Below are 18,846 nucleotides of genomic sequence, written 5' to 3' on the forward strand. Positions count from 1 at the left end.
CCTGGGAAGTCGAGGTCAGACCAAGAGAGGGAGGCGAACAGTAGCTTCGCGGAATCGAAACTTAAGAACAGAACAGCCTGCCCCAGGAAGGCAGAGATAAGGAGGCTCAGGCAGGGGGCGAGCCGAATAAGAATTAAATGCGCAAATAGAAGGAAAACTAAGACGATTCATGGTGTGCTAGCACGTGACCAGCCTAGCGAGAAGAGGCACAGTTTCACACCAACGTCTGGCTGTCTCCCAAAAAGAAGATACCATAACTTTTTCTGATAAGAGGCTACAGTTTCGAGGCCGACCACAGCCAACTAATTGACACAGCCACTAAAGTACTGATTGATGGAAGGGAGGCGGGGTGAATCTTGGGGCATCCTGCACCTGGTTGACCATTCTGCGTGCTGCTAATTAAAGTGGAGATTTATGCATGGGGTCGAAGCCAACCCAATCACGATGGACCAAATAATCTTGGGGTCCTATAGATAGTAGAACCAATGGGTCGTCGTACTGTTAGTGACGTCCACCATAGTCATTTTTGAAGAAAGGGTTTAGACACCCACCAGATAATGTTTATCCAATCCTCACACTCCGTTACCATATACAGATATAGCACCTATAGTTAAGTTACCTTTTCCAACCAATAGAATTGCATGATAACTTTTGAGTGTTACACGTCAATGATGACGAGTTTTGAGTATAACGGTTACTGATTGCATGAAGTAGTTTTGAGTTGAAGCGAGACGGGCTATCGCATCATTGTTGATTTCCATGTTTCCCCGTTTTTTGTACTTGTCATTAAACGGACTCCCCTTTGCCAAACCATTGAGTTGTCCTTATTGATTGGTGTTGGAGTAAGAAATCCTACACCCCCCCAATCACCTCAAGGTGCTGCTATCTCATCTTAAAGTACTACAGAGCAAACTCTGACTATGGGCCGGTCGGGAGTCTTTCCAGTACACTTGGTAGCAGAGGATGGTTGGTGACGATCGATTATTGATTAAAATAAGACACCTATTGACCGTCGACAAAGTAACTTCGGCAATATCACGAGTCCTTTGCCATTCGGCTGAGTAGACCGTGAAGCTCCCCGTAGACAATGGTAGTGTAAAAGAAGACTGCAGTCAGGCCCTGAAGGGACCCGTTTTCCCAACACATTCCTTCCCATTCCTACGGGCAGCTGATCGGGGAAAAATCTGAAGGCGGCGGTAACAAAGGCGATGATCCCGAGACGAACCATGAGAAGGGTGTGCTTTAGAACAAGTAACGGGAAAAGTTAACGGAGGGAGACGGAAGAAAAAAAAATAATATATATATATATATGAAAAAAACCTTCTGGGTCCGGGTCCGTGAAAGACCAGGCAAAGAGTTGCTGGGTTGCACTCCTTAAGACAGTAGAGGACATCAGGGTGACTCTCTACAGAAGACACATACACCGTTGCTAACAGACTGAAAATTCTTTTTATTTTAAATCAGTCAGCATGGAAAAGAAAAACTGCAAAAACGACGCATTTCGCGGTAACACACCGCTTGATCACGTAGATAATACACAACATAGTCAAGGTGACTTAAAAAGGGCTCCACAGTCTCTATGTCCATGTAGGTAGATAGAGTGTCTCCTGTTGAAGGCTATAGTGCCTCACTGATTCCAAAAGCGGCAGACATCTTTGCACTGGCAATTAGTAGCGTTGTTACACGAAAATTTAAGTAGTCATAGTAAAAACAAAGTGTCATTGCTAAAAATATATGCTGTTTGCTTGTAGTTCATACATACTATATTGAGGAAGAATACATCATAATTAAATTGCGTTAAATTGCATGCAGAATACAAAATCACATTCGCATGTGTGTAATACACACCTTTACAACGTAATGAATAGTGTTTTCATGTTGCACATTAAAACTTCCCAATATATATAAATGTAAGCACTGTATTAAAACAACACTAATAGCCATTCATGTGAGTCTATGATGTCCTGAATGCTCGTAACACAGGAAAGTTAAACACTGCCGATTTGTCCTCAAGCTGATTATAGATTGAGAAAAAAAAAAGGGGGAGAATCTTTTCCACAATGGTATGCCAGTGAATTTAAGGACAGGGACAAGCATCAATTAATAAAGTGCAAATATCAATATAACGTACATGTTCGAGCCATGAAAAATGAGTAATAAAGTGCACATACAAATTAGCATAATAAGCAATTAGATCTGTGCAAATAGGCAGAGCAGCATAAATTGGGAAAACCCCAGAGCAATGAAGTGCATAGTGCTTGTAAACATTTTTTTGTAAACAAATTAGACCTGTGCAAACCTGCAAAGAATGAATAAAATATTAATCACTATGGCTCGTTGATGCCTGTTCACAATTGTTACTTAAAGGACTGGGACAAATAATATAAATCTTTGATAAAATCACTAGATTTCTAAAATCTTACATGTATCCAGTCCTATCCGTAACCAGTCATATATAAAGTCCTTATAAAATATACCTGTATCTTCGAGATAATTAAAAGCAGGGCAAAAAGACTGCACATTCGTATAAGATGATTCTAAAAGAGCGTGCCACTATCAAGGAATCAACAAAGGGGATAATAGTAATATTCAAAGGAGAAAGTATCTAAAAGTTGGAACCCGATGTGATAATCAGCTGTTATGTACTACCAAGAAAACAATTAAAAAAGAAATGAACAGTATAACAAGATTACTGTAAAAAACTGTAAAAAAAATAACTAAAGAAACGTCAGAGGATGGACATAGATATCTATGTGACAAAATTTCTCTAAACCAACCACTAATTTAAGTAAATGTATTCTGTGACATATCTAAGCAAGCGCAAGCAGCCAGTCAGTCAGTCCTGGGAAAGCCATCAAAGACCCCGTGTGGCTGAGAAAAGGACCAAAGAGGAGAAAATATTAAGTTGCAAGTGATATATAAGAAAAGGAGAAAAGAAGAAGAAAGCAGGCCAAATCCTGTACTCTAAGAATTGAAGAATGCACAGATAATTCATCATAAAACATCGAATAAAACATCGAATAAAACATGAATGTACAGCTACATATTAGACAATTATATATCCCAGAATGATGTAAAAAGGGAAAATAATCAGCTTAATGTGTACCCTCAAAAAGGGGGGGGGGTAAGGGAAGGCATCGAAACATGGCATAAGGGATAGCAAACTTCTATATGGCTGGAGGGATTGTAACACATGTACCAGTCCTTCACTATTAGGTTCCTAAAAAGGAATAGAGTTCCTCGTCTAAATTATGGCCTTTAGGTTTTTTTGTTTCAAGGTCCAAAATACATTTGGTTTCCTGTTGTCTAAGTACCAATTCCCTATTCCCACCCCTTGGGCGTTTGGTTATGGTGTAAATGCCAAAAAATGTAAGACCATCTGGTTTACCATTATGCATTTCCTTAAAGTGTACTGCCATGGCATATGTCGAATCCACATTTTTAATAGCCTGAATATGCTGGAGCATACGCAATTTAAGTCTTCCTATCGTACTCCCTACATACCACTTGCCACAGGGACATGTAAGTACATATACAACAAACTCTGTGTCACAAGTGATTCGCGATTTTATGGGAATACTCTTCGCTAAGATAGGATGCTCATAATGTGAAACATCTTTGGCATATTTACAGGCTTTACATTTCCTACACCTAAAGAAGCCTGTGGTGGTGGAATTCAACCATGAACTGAAGGTGGATGCAGTGGGTATATTCATAAAGCTGGAGACTAGATTATCTTTAAGAGAGATGGAACGTCTGAATGTAATGTTCATCTTTTCTCCTAAGATCGGCCCCAACTCTTCATCCAGCAATAGAACATGCCAATGTTTGCGCATGATGCGTCGTATTTGCTGGAAGTATTGCCAAATGTAAGAATGAGACGTGCCTCGCTGTTGCACATCTCTGGAGATGGCAGTACTTTGGTTATCAAAAGAGAGGAGCGGTCTGGGTCCCTTGCTTTATGATAAGCTCTTTCCAATATTCTTTTGGGATACCCAGGCTGTTTAAATTTATGAGCCATACGTGCACATTCAACATCAAATGTTTCCAATTTCGAGCAATTTCTTCTGATGCGAATGAATTCGCCATATGGTATGCTCCATTTAAGGGAAGTGGGGTGATTACTGTTGGCATGCAACCGTATATTTGAGCTTGTGGGCTTCCTGTACAATTCGGTGACAAGTTCATCCTGAGCCACTTTAACAAGAATATCTAAGTACACGATAGCAGTCTTGTTATGGCTCTCTATGAACTGCAAATTAAGTTCATTGATATTCAATTTTTTGACGAACTCTAGCCACTCTTTACTGGTTCCATCCCAAATGATAAATAAATCATCAATATATCAGAGCCAGAGTATTATTTTGGCTGTTTCACAATTGTTCTCTGGCCTCCAAACAGTAAATTTTTCCCACCACCCCATAAAAAGATTGGCATAGAGGGGGCAAAAGTGGTTCCCATGGCTGTACCTTGTAGCTGCACATAAAATTGTCCATTAAACAGAAAGTAATTATTAGTTAGACAAAGTTGGACCATATCTAGTATCATTTGACTGTGTGATAAAAAGTTCATGGACCTGGTATGAAGAAAATGTTCACATGCAGGTAGGCCATCTTTGTGCCTGATGGAAGTATACAAGGATACCACGTCTAGGGTGGTAAGCGAGTACGTTGGTTCCCATGTTATACTATCTATTTTATTCAAAATAATCCTTGGTGCCTCTCAAATAGGATGGGAGTGTCGTCACAAAAGACACCAAGGTTTCATCTACAAACTTAGAGGTATTCTCATATAGTGCCCCACAAAGAGTCACAATGGGGCGACCCGGGGGTTTCCTCATGCTCTTGTGCACTTTAGGCAGAAAGTAGATGGTGGGCATAACTGGGAACTTCGGATGTAAGTACTTGCACATTTCATCATCAAGTAATCCTTTGTCCTTGTATATATTTAGCAAATCAAAGAGTTTCATGTTCATGCCTGCAGTGGGATCTTCAACCAACTTTGCATAGCAAGACTGATCGTTAAGTTGTCTTGCTGCTTCCTTAATATAGTCCCCACGATTCATCACTACAATGTTCGTCCCTTTGTCCGAAGGTTTAACAATGCAATCTGGTAGAGTGCTGAGATGTTGTACAATGTTCTGCTCTTTGCGGGTAAGATTGTCATGTGAGATACCTTTAGGTTTCCTGATTTGTTTCCAGCAATGAATGACCAGGTCCTGGAACGCTTCAATATGACCTCCCGGATTGAATATCGGATTGAATCTTGATTTGCACCTAAGTTGACTGGTGCTGGGCCAATCAGTGTGTATATTCATGGCATTCCAATCTAAGTCTCTAATGTCGTCTGGTTCACTGCAGTCTGAGCCCAGACTGATGAGGTTTCCAAAAGTGGCCAAATCCTCAATAGTAACGGAAGTATACCCCTCTAGTATTTCTTGAGCAGGTTGCTTGGATGGATTTAATGCAAAAAACTTTAGCCTGACTTTTTGCATGTATTTGTCAAAGTCTATGCGGGTTTCAGCATAATTATAATGGCTAGTGGGACAAAAATTGAGGCCGAGTTTCAAAACTTTCAGGTGGTCATCTGTTAGGGGATAGGTGGAGATGTTTATGATGGACATATCTTCTTGCTCCATAGTGGTCTCTACAAGGCTTTGGTTCCAGAGCGGGTCTTCCGTGCCGTCTTGTCCGTTTCTCCGGAATCTGGGCCGTTTGCCCCACTTGTTTTTTTCACCTTCCTCGTCCTGTAGTCTTGCCCCGACCTCTGCCTCTTGGTTTTTTGCTGCTGTTTCGAACATCCATGCCCAGCAACTGCATCTCTTCTAAAAAATTCAGTTTTCGTACAGGTTGTTCACCTTTGCTTTCTGTGGTGTCTGCTTCAGAGGAGGAGCAAGCGGCTGGGAGCTCCGTGGTTGATGGTTATGAATCTATAGGTAGCTTGAGTCTTACGGTATCAAAGCGCTTGGCGCAGGTGAATACTCTTCCTTTTTCGTAGTCATCCTTGTCGCGTATAAATTTGCGTTGTTTGCGCAACTTGATGTCCTCTTCAAACGTTTTTTGTCCTTTTTCCATATTGCTCCTTATTGCTTTCCCTTCTTCACTGGGATCAATAGTTTTCAACTGGTCCTCCACTTCCTGGATTTTTGACAGAATCTTTCTTCTGTCTATACCCGCATATTTGATAAGAATCTTCAGGAAGCTCACGGAGCATGAGCCACTAGCCTCTCCCCATTCCTGCAGCATTGCAGGGTCCTGTTCATCAAATGTGGGGGTGGTGAGGATGCGCAGACCTCTAGGGACACGGCCAACATCAATGTAGTTTTGTAATGAAAACTCCTCCCACCATTTGGAAATTTCCCGGCGCTGCAATTTCTCCAATTCTCGCAACAATTTCACCTCAACATTGGGCAATGCCTCTGCCTGAGGACCCTTCGGCTTCCCCACGCTAGTGGCCACTTGCTTCTCACAAAATAGAGAGACAGCTTGTTCCCTTCTTGCAGTTTTCTTATCCATTTGTGACAACTTTATGATAAGTAATAAAGAAAGTCTGGCTACGGTGTGTGTCTACTCTTGGAAACAGTGTCCGTTTTAAAAAACTGTAATTCATATGTTATGCAGATACTCACAGCAGCCTCAAACGAAGCGTCCCGATGTGGTGTTACTTCAGAATGGAAGACAGACAATGGGTGGAGTGGGCAGGCACGGCAGTCGGATGATGTCCTCACCCTCCGGTGCAAAAATCCAATCCGGCTGTATCCGTGACCAAATCACACAACACTCCAAGCTGTAACTTTACCAAATGTATGGTCGGGGAAGCTCCGGAGCGCAAGGCGCGGCGACTCCAAGGGAAAGAAAGAACGCTGTGCTGCGCTTCAAGTACTGGGCGGGTGCTAATTCCGTGAAGCTCCCCGTAGACAATGGTAGTGTAAAAGAAGACTGCAGTCAGGCCCTGAAGGGACCCGTTTTCCCAACACATTCCTTCCCATTCCTATGGGCAGCCGATCGGGCAAAAGTCTGAAGGCAGCGATAACAAAGGTGATGATCCCGAGACGAACCATGAGAACGGTGAGTGAAGCAAAAATGTTGTGCTTTTTGAGGGAGACGGAAGAAGAAAAAAAAATAATAAGAAGAATAATTGAACAAACAGAGGTTACCAGGGTGGACACCTGAGAAGTGAGAGGATCCGCCTTATTCCTGCGCTTTAAATATAGCGGCCAGAAGAAACTTGTACCCAGAGTCCCGCATGATGGGGAACAATTAAGACTACCACAACGTTTAAAGACGTTGTGAAAGGGGTTTGTTTACACTCCATGAAGGGGTAATGATTAGAGGCAGAGATATCTGTGTCCAGCTGGAATCCATCTAGTCTGTTAAGTGTCTGTTTTACATGTTTTGTTGTGACGTCATGTGTGAAATTTTTAGTTAAGAGAAATGATTAAACATTTTGCACGATTCGATAGCTGAGAGAGAATAGCACATGAGTTGATATTGTGAGCAAATTGGTAATATATATAAAAAAATAATGAGTGGCAAATTTGGATTGGAGCTTGCAGTGTTTGGTGCTCGCTCATATTGTCACAAGGTGACACAAGGTTTAAACCACACAAAATCATTAACAAGTGTTATATAAGCAGAAAGAGAACAGATTTAAGCATGGAAGACATAACTCCATTAGCACACTTATGCAAGCATTTGCCAAAACACGCACCCATGCTAAAGAAGTATAGCACTGAGTGGGTTAAAGGTACTGCCCACAAGATGTTCATGCCATGGCCACAAAATGGGTCTTTATCTAAAGCCGTCTTACAACATTTGACGACATATTTGCACGCCACACACACAGGCATGAAGCTAGAAAAACGCCTCGCTGTTCTAGAACTTTGGAAAATGTACAAACAGACAAAAGAGGAAGAGCTGCCTACAGATTGGATACTTAACGTATGCACTGAGTCTGGTGAGACGCCTACCGTGCCACCTGCCCCGCCCGAAACGACAATTGAAGGAAGTAAGGACGAGGGATTATACCCGTTGAGGGAATTTAAGGCAGCCACTGAGTACAGCAACCCCGCATACGAGTCACCTACATATAGTAGTGATGAAAATCAAGGGAAGGATAAGGACAAGAACCTCACCTCTGCAGTCCCAAGGGACAAGGGACAAGGGAAGGCGCGATGACGAAAGGAAGGATCAGGCACAGACAAGTGCATCTCTCGACCAGGAGAGAGAGGGAAGAAATGGAAAGAGAGCGAAGACAAAATTGATGAGATAGCATTCGCAATAGACGAATGGATGGGAGGACAAATCTTATTGAAACTCGATGGGAAAGGCAGGGATGACTTGAGACCCAAAGAGAGGTTAGATGAGGCACAGAGAAAGGAGAAAGAGAAGGAGTTAAGAGGCGAAAGGATAAGAAGGAAAGATATACTAAGACGAGAAAAGATATATCGCGAGGAGCAAGTAAAACAGCTCGATCGCAACCCGAGAGCAGCCAATGATCAAGACAGACAGAAACAGCAAAGGTTAGAAGAAGAGCAAAGGGTACGTGAAAAAAGGATAAGGAGACGAAGAGATGAGGAATTCGAAGGGCAGATGAACGTAGAAATGAAAAGAGAAGGAAGAAGAGAGGGTCAGAGAAGAGGCGAGGAAGCGCAAAGAATTTGATGACGATATTGAACGTAAACAAAGACAGAGGGCACGCGATCTCGAATATTTGGAGAAGGAAGTTCAAAAACCTGATTCAATTGTAGACTGGGAAGATATTGAAGAATTCTTTCCTGCATACGATTCAGTACCAGGCACATCAAGGGCAAATATTGAAAATGACTTTGACACCAGAAGCATCGGGGAAATGGTCGATAGAGTGTATGATGAAATGGGGCTAGAACAAATACCACAAGGAGAGGGGGAGGACGAGCGCTTGGAAAGCACTCCGCTATATGACACTGAGGATGTCTCCCGAAGTAGTGGGAATAGGAAACTGTCCCTGGATAGATTAGAAATCAGTAGAAACAATGAAGACACAAGAAGTTGCGTGAATTGGGGACAAACAATGTCCAACTGCGAAAGGGAGGAGCGCGAGGAAGGGAGACGGAGCGAATGACGACTCCCAACAGAGAGAGGGATATGATGGTCAGACACTAGCGAGTCCGCACCGATGGCATCAGAGTCAGCCACGCAGTCTGACCAACATGAAGGAGTTCCTCATGGTCAGAGGGGGGTGTCTTCACTGCCCTATGTAGACAGACTAAGGACATTGCCAGGTAGACGGTGATGCAGGAATATTACCCCTGCAATAGACAGGAGAACTATGAGAGAAGAGAAAGAGGGCTGTGCATTCCAATTTCTGCTTCTAGAGAAGTGGGGAGTAAGACCAAAATATAATCCATGGCCATACATGGATCGAGAAAACTTGAAAAATAAGCTTCGAATACTGACATCAGGAGCCGGAAAATGGATACATGAGTTATGACAGGAGGAAACACGCTAGCTATAGGAGACATCAAAGGCCTCCTGATCACCATACTAGGTGAGAGAGCAGACTATGTGTGGACACGGGAAGGGTACCCTGGTGTAACCACAATTAACACCACGCATGACAGAGCACCATTTAATAATTGTAGAGCAGCAGTATGGAAAGCGCTACGAGTGCTTTACCCGGATACTTCCGATATGGGAGCTATAATGACAAGATGCGTGGGTGCTCGAGACACATGAATCTTGGACGTAATCAATACCTGTGTTTTACCATATATTGTGCTAAGGGTTGCCAGAACCAGTGCAGAAACAACTCAAGAAATTGGTAGGAGTTGAGGCTAAGCCTTGGGCTGAAATACAATTGACTATTGCACATTATTGTAGACTGTTGCAAGAAAAGAATTGCAAAACCGAGGCAACTCGAAAGGGTGAGGAAGCGAAGTTGGTGCAAACGAAATTATCAAAGTATGCCCTTGAAGGAGCCATGCTAACTAACACAGCTGAACAAAGCATGCAGCAGGTGGCTAGTCCACAACACAATAACCAGGGTAACACAGGGTTTTACCCACAGGGAAGAGGATTTAGGGGAAGAGGAAGGCAGAGCAATCAGGGAGGTTTCCAAAATAATCAAGGAGGCTTTTCAAAACATGCAAAATGGTAACCCGGATATGTCATCTGGGCAAATAGTGCGACCACCGCCAGTATGTTGGCTGTGTGGAATGACAGGGCATTTGGCGCGCACATGCAGAAGTCAAGGTATGATGCATAACAACCAAGGAATGGGAGCAGGCACGGCAAATCCACCTGCAATTTTACAACAGAACGTTGCACAGAATCATACGGTGCAACAACAAGCGCCAGGAGTGCAACAAGGAGTGTAACCTCAGAGCATGGGCAGTTTTCCACAAAGACAAACCCAACAGGTGCCGTTGCAAGTGTCACACACAATGAGCACAGGGCAGACCCAGAACCTTGGAAGGGGAAGGAACACTGGGAATGGGGAAAATCCACAAGTGCACAGTGGGCCAAACTTTTATATGAACTAGGACAGCTCACTGGGAACCCTGATGTGCTCTATCCTATCAGTGACACCAGACCCTCATAGGGAACCTAGGGTGGATGTCGTTATAGGGGGTAAAGAATATTCCTTCCTAGTGGACACGGGTGCAACATGCTCGTGTATACGTGAAGGCAGTTTTCCTTGTCCGGCGAGGCCATAGATACTCAGAGTTTTACAGGAGCTCACAGCCGAGTTACCTTTACAAATGCACTCCCAGCCTCCATAGGAGAGTGCAAAATGAATGTACCTTTATTGTATTCGCGTCAGACCCCAGTAAACATTTTGGGTCGAGACTTAATGACAAAGTTGAACATGACAATTTCGTTCACAGAGGAGGGCATAGTATGCTCCACTCCAGGAATGCACTATTCAAATGTATGTGAAATGATTAGAGCATATTCAGGACACACAGCCATGAGGGCCATACCATTAGATTCAGAGGTTTTTGCATATGGCATGCGTGTGCTTATGGCGGGATTGCCAGGCCTTGCAGACAGAACCATGACAACCCCTGACGAGTTTTTATTTAGACTGAGAGTAGATATGCATGAGGAGGAGGGACAAGTATTTCCCTTGATGATACACATAGCAGCAGTGCGAGGTAAAGTAGTATTGGTTGATGGCTACGATGATGAAGGCAGACAATGGTGCACGATTATCGCCATCAAAGAAGGATATCGAGTGACTGACGTCACTGATGATGATGATCTGTTTGAAGAACAAGCAGACACGGGAGATACAATGGTGGAAGTAAGTCTCACCTTTTGGGTAAAGATGATTAAAAGAGAAGTACCACAGAGAATGTTGGCACTAAAACGTCCTGAATATTTTGATGATGATATAACTAAAGTGCCTGTCTCAGTGTGGACTACAGGACCCTATGACGTAGGCCTCTTGAAGGGGGTTGGAGAAGTAAAGATTGAACTGAAACCAGGAGCAATTTTACCAAGAGCCGACAATATCCCATGTCCAGAGAGGCAGATGAAGGGATTTCTAAGACAATTTCTGCCATGATGGACCAGGGCATCTTAGTGATGTCAGAGTCACCATGTAATACGTCAGTTTATCCGGTCAAGAAATCGAAGGGGGGGGGGAGGGAGGGAGGGTCTTGGCGTTTAATTCAGGATTTACGACCAATAAATGATATTGTTGAGGCAGAGTTCCCTCTAGTCCCTAACCCATCTACAATTCTATGTAATATAGCCGTCGAGGCAAAATATTTCACAGTGATTGACTTGAAAAATGCCTTTTTCTCAATCCCGTTGCATCATGACTCAAGATCTGACGTCATTCACGTTCAGGAAAATGCATCTGAAAAGCACAAGGCTGCCAAAGGGGTACTGTGAGTCTCTGTCTATTTTCAACAGAGTCCTGCAGATGGACTTGAGCAATATTGCATTAGAAAGCATTGTCTTGCAGTATGTGGATGGCATCCTAAGCTGCAACACCACAGAAGGGCAATGCAGGCACGATTCTGTTCAGCTACTGACTACACTGGCTGAGAAGGGTTATAAGGTTGACAAAGAGTTACAATACTGTCAACAGGAAGTGCTGTACATAGGCCAGCTAATCTCACATGAAGGCAAGAAGGTGACCACAGAAAGGGCTGAAGCCATATTGAACACGGCTAAGCCACACATGATAAAGCAAATGCACAGCTTTCTAGGCCTGTGCAACTATGCTAGGGCATGGGTTTGCGATTACAGCTCATAGACTAAGCCTTTGCTTCAGGCCCTAAAGAAGGCCCAAGTGACAAAAGAAAATAATGAATTGTCCGAGACAATGGAGAAGGAGTTTACTGAACTCAAAAGAGCGATTTGTACAGCTCCAGTTCTCAGAATTACCAATTATGCAGAGGAATTTTACCTGTTTTCACATACAGATGGCAGCGTTAGGACGGCAGTGCTCGCTCAAAGAACCTCATTGGGGTACAAGCCCTTCGCATACTACAGTGAGAATCTGGACCCAGTAATGAGAGGCCACTTCCCATGCAAACAAAGTTTAGCTGCCGCAGCGTTCGCCATAGAGAGAGAGACAACCATTGTAATGGGATGTTCCATGACGTTATCCGTTGGGCACTTATTATTTGCCATCTTAGAGAAACCAAAGGGCACATTGACATCTCAGAGAGCTTCTGCCTATGAAGTGATCATATCAAGCCCATCGATTAAAATAGTCCGATGTAAGATAGTGAACCCAGCTATGTTTATAGCAGAACCAGTCACTGAAGGAGAGCCGATACATGACTTCACGAATTATGAAGAATTCTATGATGAAATCCCCAGGGTGAAAGAAAATGCCTTGGCAGGAGGAGAGATCGTCTTTATTGACAGGTCTTCGAGGATCGACCAAAGTGATGGGCAAAGGTACACAGGCGTCGCTTTGATGAAACACAGCAAATGGAGAATTTCGAGTACTTGTTAGTGCACGAATACCATCTCACTATTCAGCACATGCTGCAGAATTATTGGCGTGGATACTCGCCATTGAGAATCACGCAGACCAGGAAGTAACGATGTATAGTGACTCCGCCTATGTGACGTCAACGGTGCACGCAGGCTTAGCGCGCTGGAAAAGGAGGTGCTACCTCCGAGTGGACAGCACGCCAGTGCAGCAAGCAGCCTTTTAGACAGGCTAATAAAGGCACTACAGTTCCCAGTGGGCATAGCGGTCGTGAAATGAGCCGCCCACACGAAAGGGACATATTTTGTCTCACACGGAAATCACGCAGCAGACACAGAAGCCAGCGTATGGCATCCAAAAGTGAGACAGTTATGGGAAGTGGAAGTGGCGTGCACCCATGAAAGAACGATGGTTGCACGAACCACAACGGAAGCCTATAACTATCTTGAGCAAACGCAACTACTGGAGCGCCGAGGGGAGGCACCACAGGAAGAGAAAAACCTGTGGAAACATTGAGGGTGTTCTTTAAACCACTCTGACAGCTTGTAGCGACAAGACAGCACTGGTAGACCATTAGTGCCTATAGCCCTACTAAAAATAGCACTGGAGCAATTACATTACCCAGCGCATATGTCGAAAGAGAATCTAGCAGCAACGCTCGCAGAAGACTGGTTCATACCGAATTTAGCTGAGCATGTTGCATTCTTTATGGTGAACTGCATATTCTGCCAGCAATTAATCGCTGGGAACACATTAAAAGTATTGAGAGGAGTCATCCCCAGGCCAAATGGGCCTTTTCAGCACTTGCATGTCGATTACGTCGACATGATTCAAGTATGCAATGGGTACAGATATTTAATTGTCGTGGTGTGTCCATTCTCTAGATGGATAGAAGCAGGTCCATGTACACACCCAAACTCTACCTGTGCGGCAACATTTTTAGTGAGGGAAGTGTTCCCCCAGGTGGGGTGTGTGTGAAGTAATGAGATCAGATAATGGAGCTCATTTTGTAAATGCAATCTTTGAGCACATTAGCTTATTGCTTGGTATAAAGCACAAGTTCTCGTCAGCGTATCATCCAGATGGTAATGGGATCTGTGAGAGGCTCAACGGCTTGTTAAAGGAAAGGTTAGCCAAGTTAAAAATTACTCTAAAGAAGGGATTGTTTCACTGCCTTCCACTGACACTATATGTTCTTCCTACCAGCAAATGACACGAAATGAAGACTGCTTAAACACTGTCCCAGAAGAAACTCAAAAGGCCTTAATTGAAGACGAATGGTGACGACACGAGGGCCCGGACAGACTCACAGATGAAAGAAACGACAACCAAAGGATGACACACAGACGAAACGCCATGAGTAAGGATAGCGTGAACCTAGAAGGAGAGACAATGCTGAAATATAAAGAAACTTAAGCCATAAGCAGGATGAAGATATTGAACCAGCTAACACCTGTACATATGCTTGTAACCGCAAGAAGCTAAGGAAACAGTGAGACTTACTATGCGTAGTAGAAAAAGAGCGGCAAGTGCCACTATATATATATATATACACACCTCAACGAAGCACACTATATAAGTGCGAGTCTACTTTACACAAAAGCAGAATTAACTTGGGTTACTAGGGATCAAACAGGACAGGATTCGTATTCCAACTAAAAAGAGAAGAGACGGCTGAATCGAAACTCAGCAAGAGCAGCTCATTCCTGGGAAGTCGAGGTCAGACCAAGAGAGGGAGACTAACAGTAGCTTCGCGGAATCGAAACTTGAGAAAAGAACAGCCTGCCCCAGGAAGGCTGAGATAAGGAGGCCAAGGCAGGTGGCGCACCGAATAAGAATTAAATGCACAAATAGAAGGAAAACTAAGCTGAGTCACGGTGTGCTAGCACGCGACCAGCCAGGCGAGAAGAGGCACAGTTTCACACGAATGCCTGGCTGTCTCCCAAACAGAAGATACCATAACTTGTTATGACAAGAGGCTACAGTTTCGAGGCCGACCACAGCCAACTAATTGACACAGCCACTAAAGTACGGATTGATGGAAGGGAGGCCGGATGAATCTTAGGGCATCCTGCACCTGGTTGACCATTCTGCGTGCTGCTAATTAAAGTGGAGATTTATGGATGGGGTCGAAGCCAACCCAATCACGATGGACCAAATAATCTTGGGATCATATAGATAGTAGAACCAATGGGACGTTGTACTTTTAGTGACGTCCACTGTAGTCATTTTTGAAGGAAGGGCTTAGACGCCCACCGATAATGTTTATCCAATCCTCACACTCTGTTACCATATACAGATATAGCCCCTATAGTTTAGTTACCTTTTCCAACCAATAGAATTGCATGATAACTTGAGTGTTACACGTCAATGATGACGAATTTTGGGTATAACTTATCGATTGCATGAAGTTGTTGGGAGTTGAAGCGAGATGGGCTATCGAATCATTGTTGTTTTCCATGTTTCCCCGTTTTTTGTACTTGTCATTAAACAGACTCCCCTTTGCCAAACCATTGAGTTGTCCTTATTGATTGATGTTGGAGTAAGAAATCCTACACCCACGTCCACCTCAAGGTGCTGCTATCTCGTCTTAAAGTACTACAGAGAAAACTTTGACTATGGGCCGGTCGGGGGTCTCTCTAGTACATTGGAATATTGCTCAAACTATCATGCCCAAAAAATTACTAAACATGGATAAAAAGGAAAATCCATGTCAAGGCACTGGCTAACGTATTGTTCAATCTTCACCATGTGGCCCCTCTAGTTGCTGCTCCCACAACAAACCTGCTCACTGCAAGCCACCAAGTATACACCCCTCAACCTGGTTGAAGGAAGAGCACAGACTTAGTCTTGGCAGTGTTAAAAGGTGTAGAGCAGGCATGACCATGAATTACATAAGGCCAAGGGAGACACCAAAATTATCTTTGCTGCTGGAATCCGAGGGGCATTCAAGTTGGGAATACCCATAGTCCGTGAGGAGGGGTGGCTGCCTACGAGAATTGGGCATACAGCTATTTCGCTGGACAACGTTCACTGGAAGCTACGTAGAGGTTATAACGTTCATCAGGAGATCGGAATATGACCTCCTCCCTGACTGAGATAGGGAGACCGCAGCCTGGACAGTCAAGATGGTTGGTGCTGGATTGACCACTCAAGATTTGCCCCAGTGTACTCTACAGATAGTGTGATCCATTCTATAGCAGTATGGACATATCCTACACCAGTATGGTGGGGCCATCAAATGTGGACCACTGCTGGTAGAGTGAACGGTTGGCAACGCTGCTGAGGCACAGAAGTATTAGACTGGTGAGAGGCTTCTGGGTGGTTTGCTGCATAGTTGTGTACTTAAGTGGTGGTGATTAGCAGCAACCTGAGGTGCTCCAAGCTCGCAATGGGAGGCATAAATGAATTGGTCACAGATACATGTATGAGCGTAGGCCTTGATGAGTTAAGTAGATACTGCTGATCAGATTCAGTGTGTGGTAAAGATGCACATGTCTAGACCAACAGACTGGCCAATGAAAAGATATTGGGCCGGTGATTGAACAGTAGGCAATATGACCAGGTAAACACAATATACATGAGCAATATACTCTGCCAGTAAGAAAAAGAATCTGCGCAGTGGTGCTCAAATAGTTCGGGAAAAGACATGCATGTCAGAAGCGGATATGGCTGGAGACACCAGGGAGAAGTGCATCCCCTTCGCAAGAGTCAAAAGTCATCAAGTATTATACATTGTCTCTGGAAAAGAGAAATGAGACAGGTGGCATATAGGTCAACCAGCCGAGAACAAATCTGAATAAAGGAGCAGAGTAGATCACAGAATCAGAAAATAGTGCGGGGAAGCTCGAGTCCACGGATGACACCTTTGGAAATCAAGTAGAAGGGCTGGAAGCAGCTACCTGGCAACTGGCGAGAGCTGAAGATGGGAGCCAAACATGTGTGTACTACGCTTTGTTGTGGTGGTTAGGACCGTCCAAATGAGAAAGAGGGGTTCACATTGCATGCATCATATTTCTGACTGGGGAAGCTGCAAAAATTGCGCGATGTTGCAATATTATTTGTAGCCAGCGTAGTTAATGATAATCGGATATGTGTTAAGTGTTTGATACATTTAAGATTTGCATGCATGCAGCAAGATAAATGTCAAAACCTGCTGATGAAATATAAACAAAATATAGGTATGATGTGCCATTTAAGTGCCTAGAAAGTGGGCGGCAAGGGGCTTCACAATGCACATGCGAGAAAGGAGAGTTGACATGAAGAAACCACTGTAAAAGAGGACATGGTAGTTTTAAACATGATTGCACAGATAACCATATATGGGGAATTTAGAAATCTTTAAGCAGTGTGCTCTTTTCATAAATGGATTAAACTCTGAAGTCAGGTGAATTCTGAGTGACAGAAAAAAAATGGTTTTGCTGGATTTGGAGGGCAAAGGAAAGGTAATGAGTATCCACAACATTAAGCAGATGGTCAGCCAACAGGACTGCCCTGGGTTGTTATGGCTTGGAAGTACCGCGGAAAGAAGATGCAATCTTTCAAGTGCATGGGAGCTTGTTATTTATTGTTATGGGGAATCCGGCCATTTGCTTTTGGCTAGCAATAAACCTGGGTGAAGGGACGCCTGAGGCCAAAGTTGACCGATACTTCATGGCTTTCGATTGTTTCCTCGGGATGTGACGGGAGGTCACGCGTGTTGAATTGGTAGTCATTTAGATTAGAGTCTTTGGAGGACGCCAGCAAGTTGTGGTGGGTGACATGGTTATCGCCACTCCAAAGGTAAGCAGTTTATTCTTCCCCTCCCCATATTGTTTGAGGTACTCTTGCAAGCAAACCATGTGTAATTACGTCCAGGGGTAGGTCGTCTCAGGCCAGCTGGGACTTGTAAGGAATTAGGTTTGTATGTGAATTAATAACTGTGTTACGATGTCATGACTTACCAAAGACAAATCCTAAAAGCCGGTGTGCTATGCACATGAGAATAGATGGTAGATAAGATACTTGGGACCAATAAGAACAGAGGAATTGGAGAAAGATTTGATTTTTTTGTATAGGTTTTCACCAAATTATGTGTTGGATGTGGTTTGTAATAAAATGTATGAGAGTATTTTAACTGCTGCAAAAATGTATATAACGTGTCCCCTTGTGTGGTTCAGGGAGATTTGGGTTAGTTTGATGCTATAGAGTCATCTAGCCCCTCCCAGCCGTTTGTATAATAAACTTGCTTAACATACAAAAGTACACTTGCTTTTTAAGTGGTGGGCCCGATTTGGGTTAAGGTGATTAGAGGCCCATACACACAGCTTCCTTAAGTGTACAAACAGCCCAACATAGAATTCTCCTTTGAATGATGGTTAAAAAAAGTAAAATAAGTAAATGTCCAACAATATCTTCTGCCAACGAGATAACTCGAAAACCACATATCACTGTGAAATATTTCCAACTTTAAAATAAGGTATGGGGTGACTGAGCAAGCACGACTAATCATTTATTTTTATTTTTTTTAAACTTGTTTATTTTTCAGGCAACGCACAGGAAAACATTACTTTACAATCATATCAAGCTCACTATATTTCCAGTCTTCTAAATCTTCCACTCTGTCTCCGACCCCCTCCCCCTCATTCCGTCCCTCCTCCGGGTCCTGTCCCTCCAACGACTGTGCCAGGTCTCTGTCCATAGCCCTCTGGGCGTTCGACACAAGGCGAGGTTTGTATGTTAGGGCTGGGAAACGCTGGTCATACTCCATCACTGGCGACCAAATGTTTGTGAAGCGGTGAAGGAGCCCTTTATTTGCAGCCATTCTTTTTTCCGCAATGAATGTGTCCCAAAGTTTAAGCCACCATAGGATCAATAGGGGGCCCTCCAGGGACTTCCAGGTTCGGGCAACCGTGATCTTTGCGGCCA

At 43.7% G+C, this 18,846-nt stretch overlaps 1 protein-coding gene across 4 annotated transcripts in view; it reads right to left on the reverse strand.

Moving 5' to 3' along the window:
• Positions 1–18,846, reverse strand: part of WRAP73 (WD repeat containing, antisense to TP73) — a 1,098,908-nt gene that overhangs the window by 666,032 nt on the left and 414,030 nt on the right. The gene's annotated exons all lie outside the window — the stretch shown is intronic.

Source organism: Ambystoma mexicanum, chromosome 8 (genome assembly GCF_040938575.1).
Source record: "Ambystoma mexicanum isolate Mex_15411 chromosome 8, UKY_AmexF1_1, whole genome shotgun sequence".
NCBI lineage: Eukaryota > Metazoa > Chordata > Amphibia > Caudata > Ambystomatidae > Ambystoma > Ambystoma mexicanum.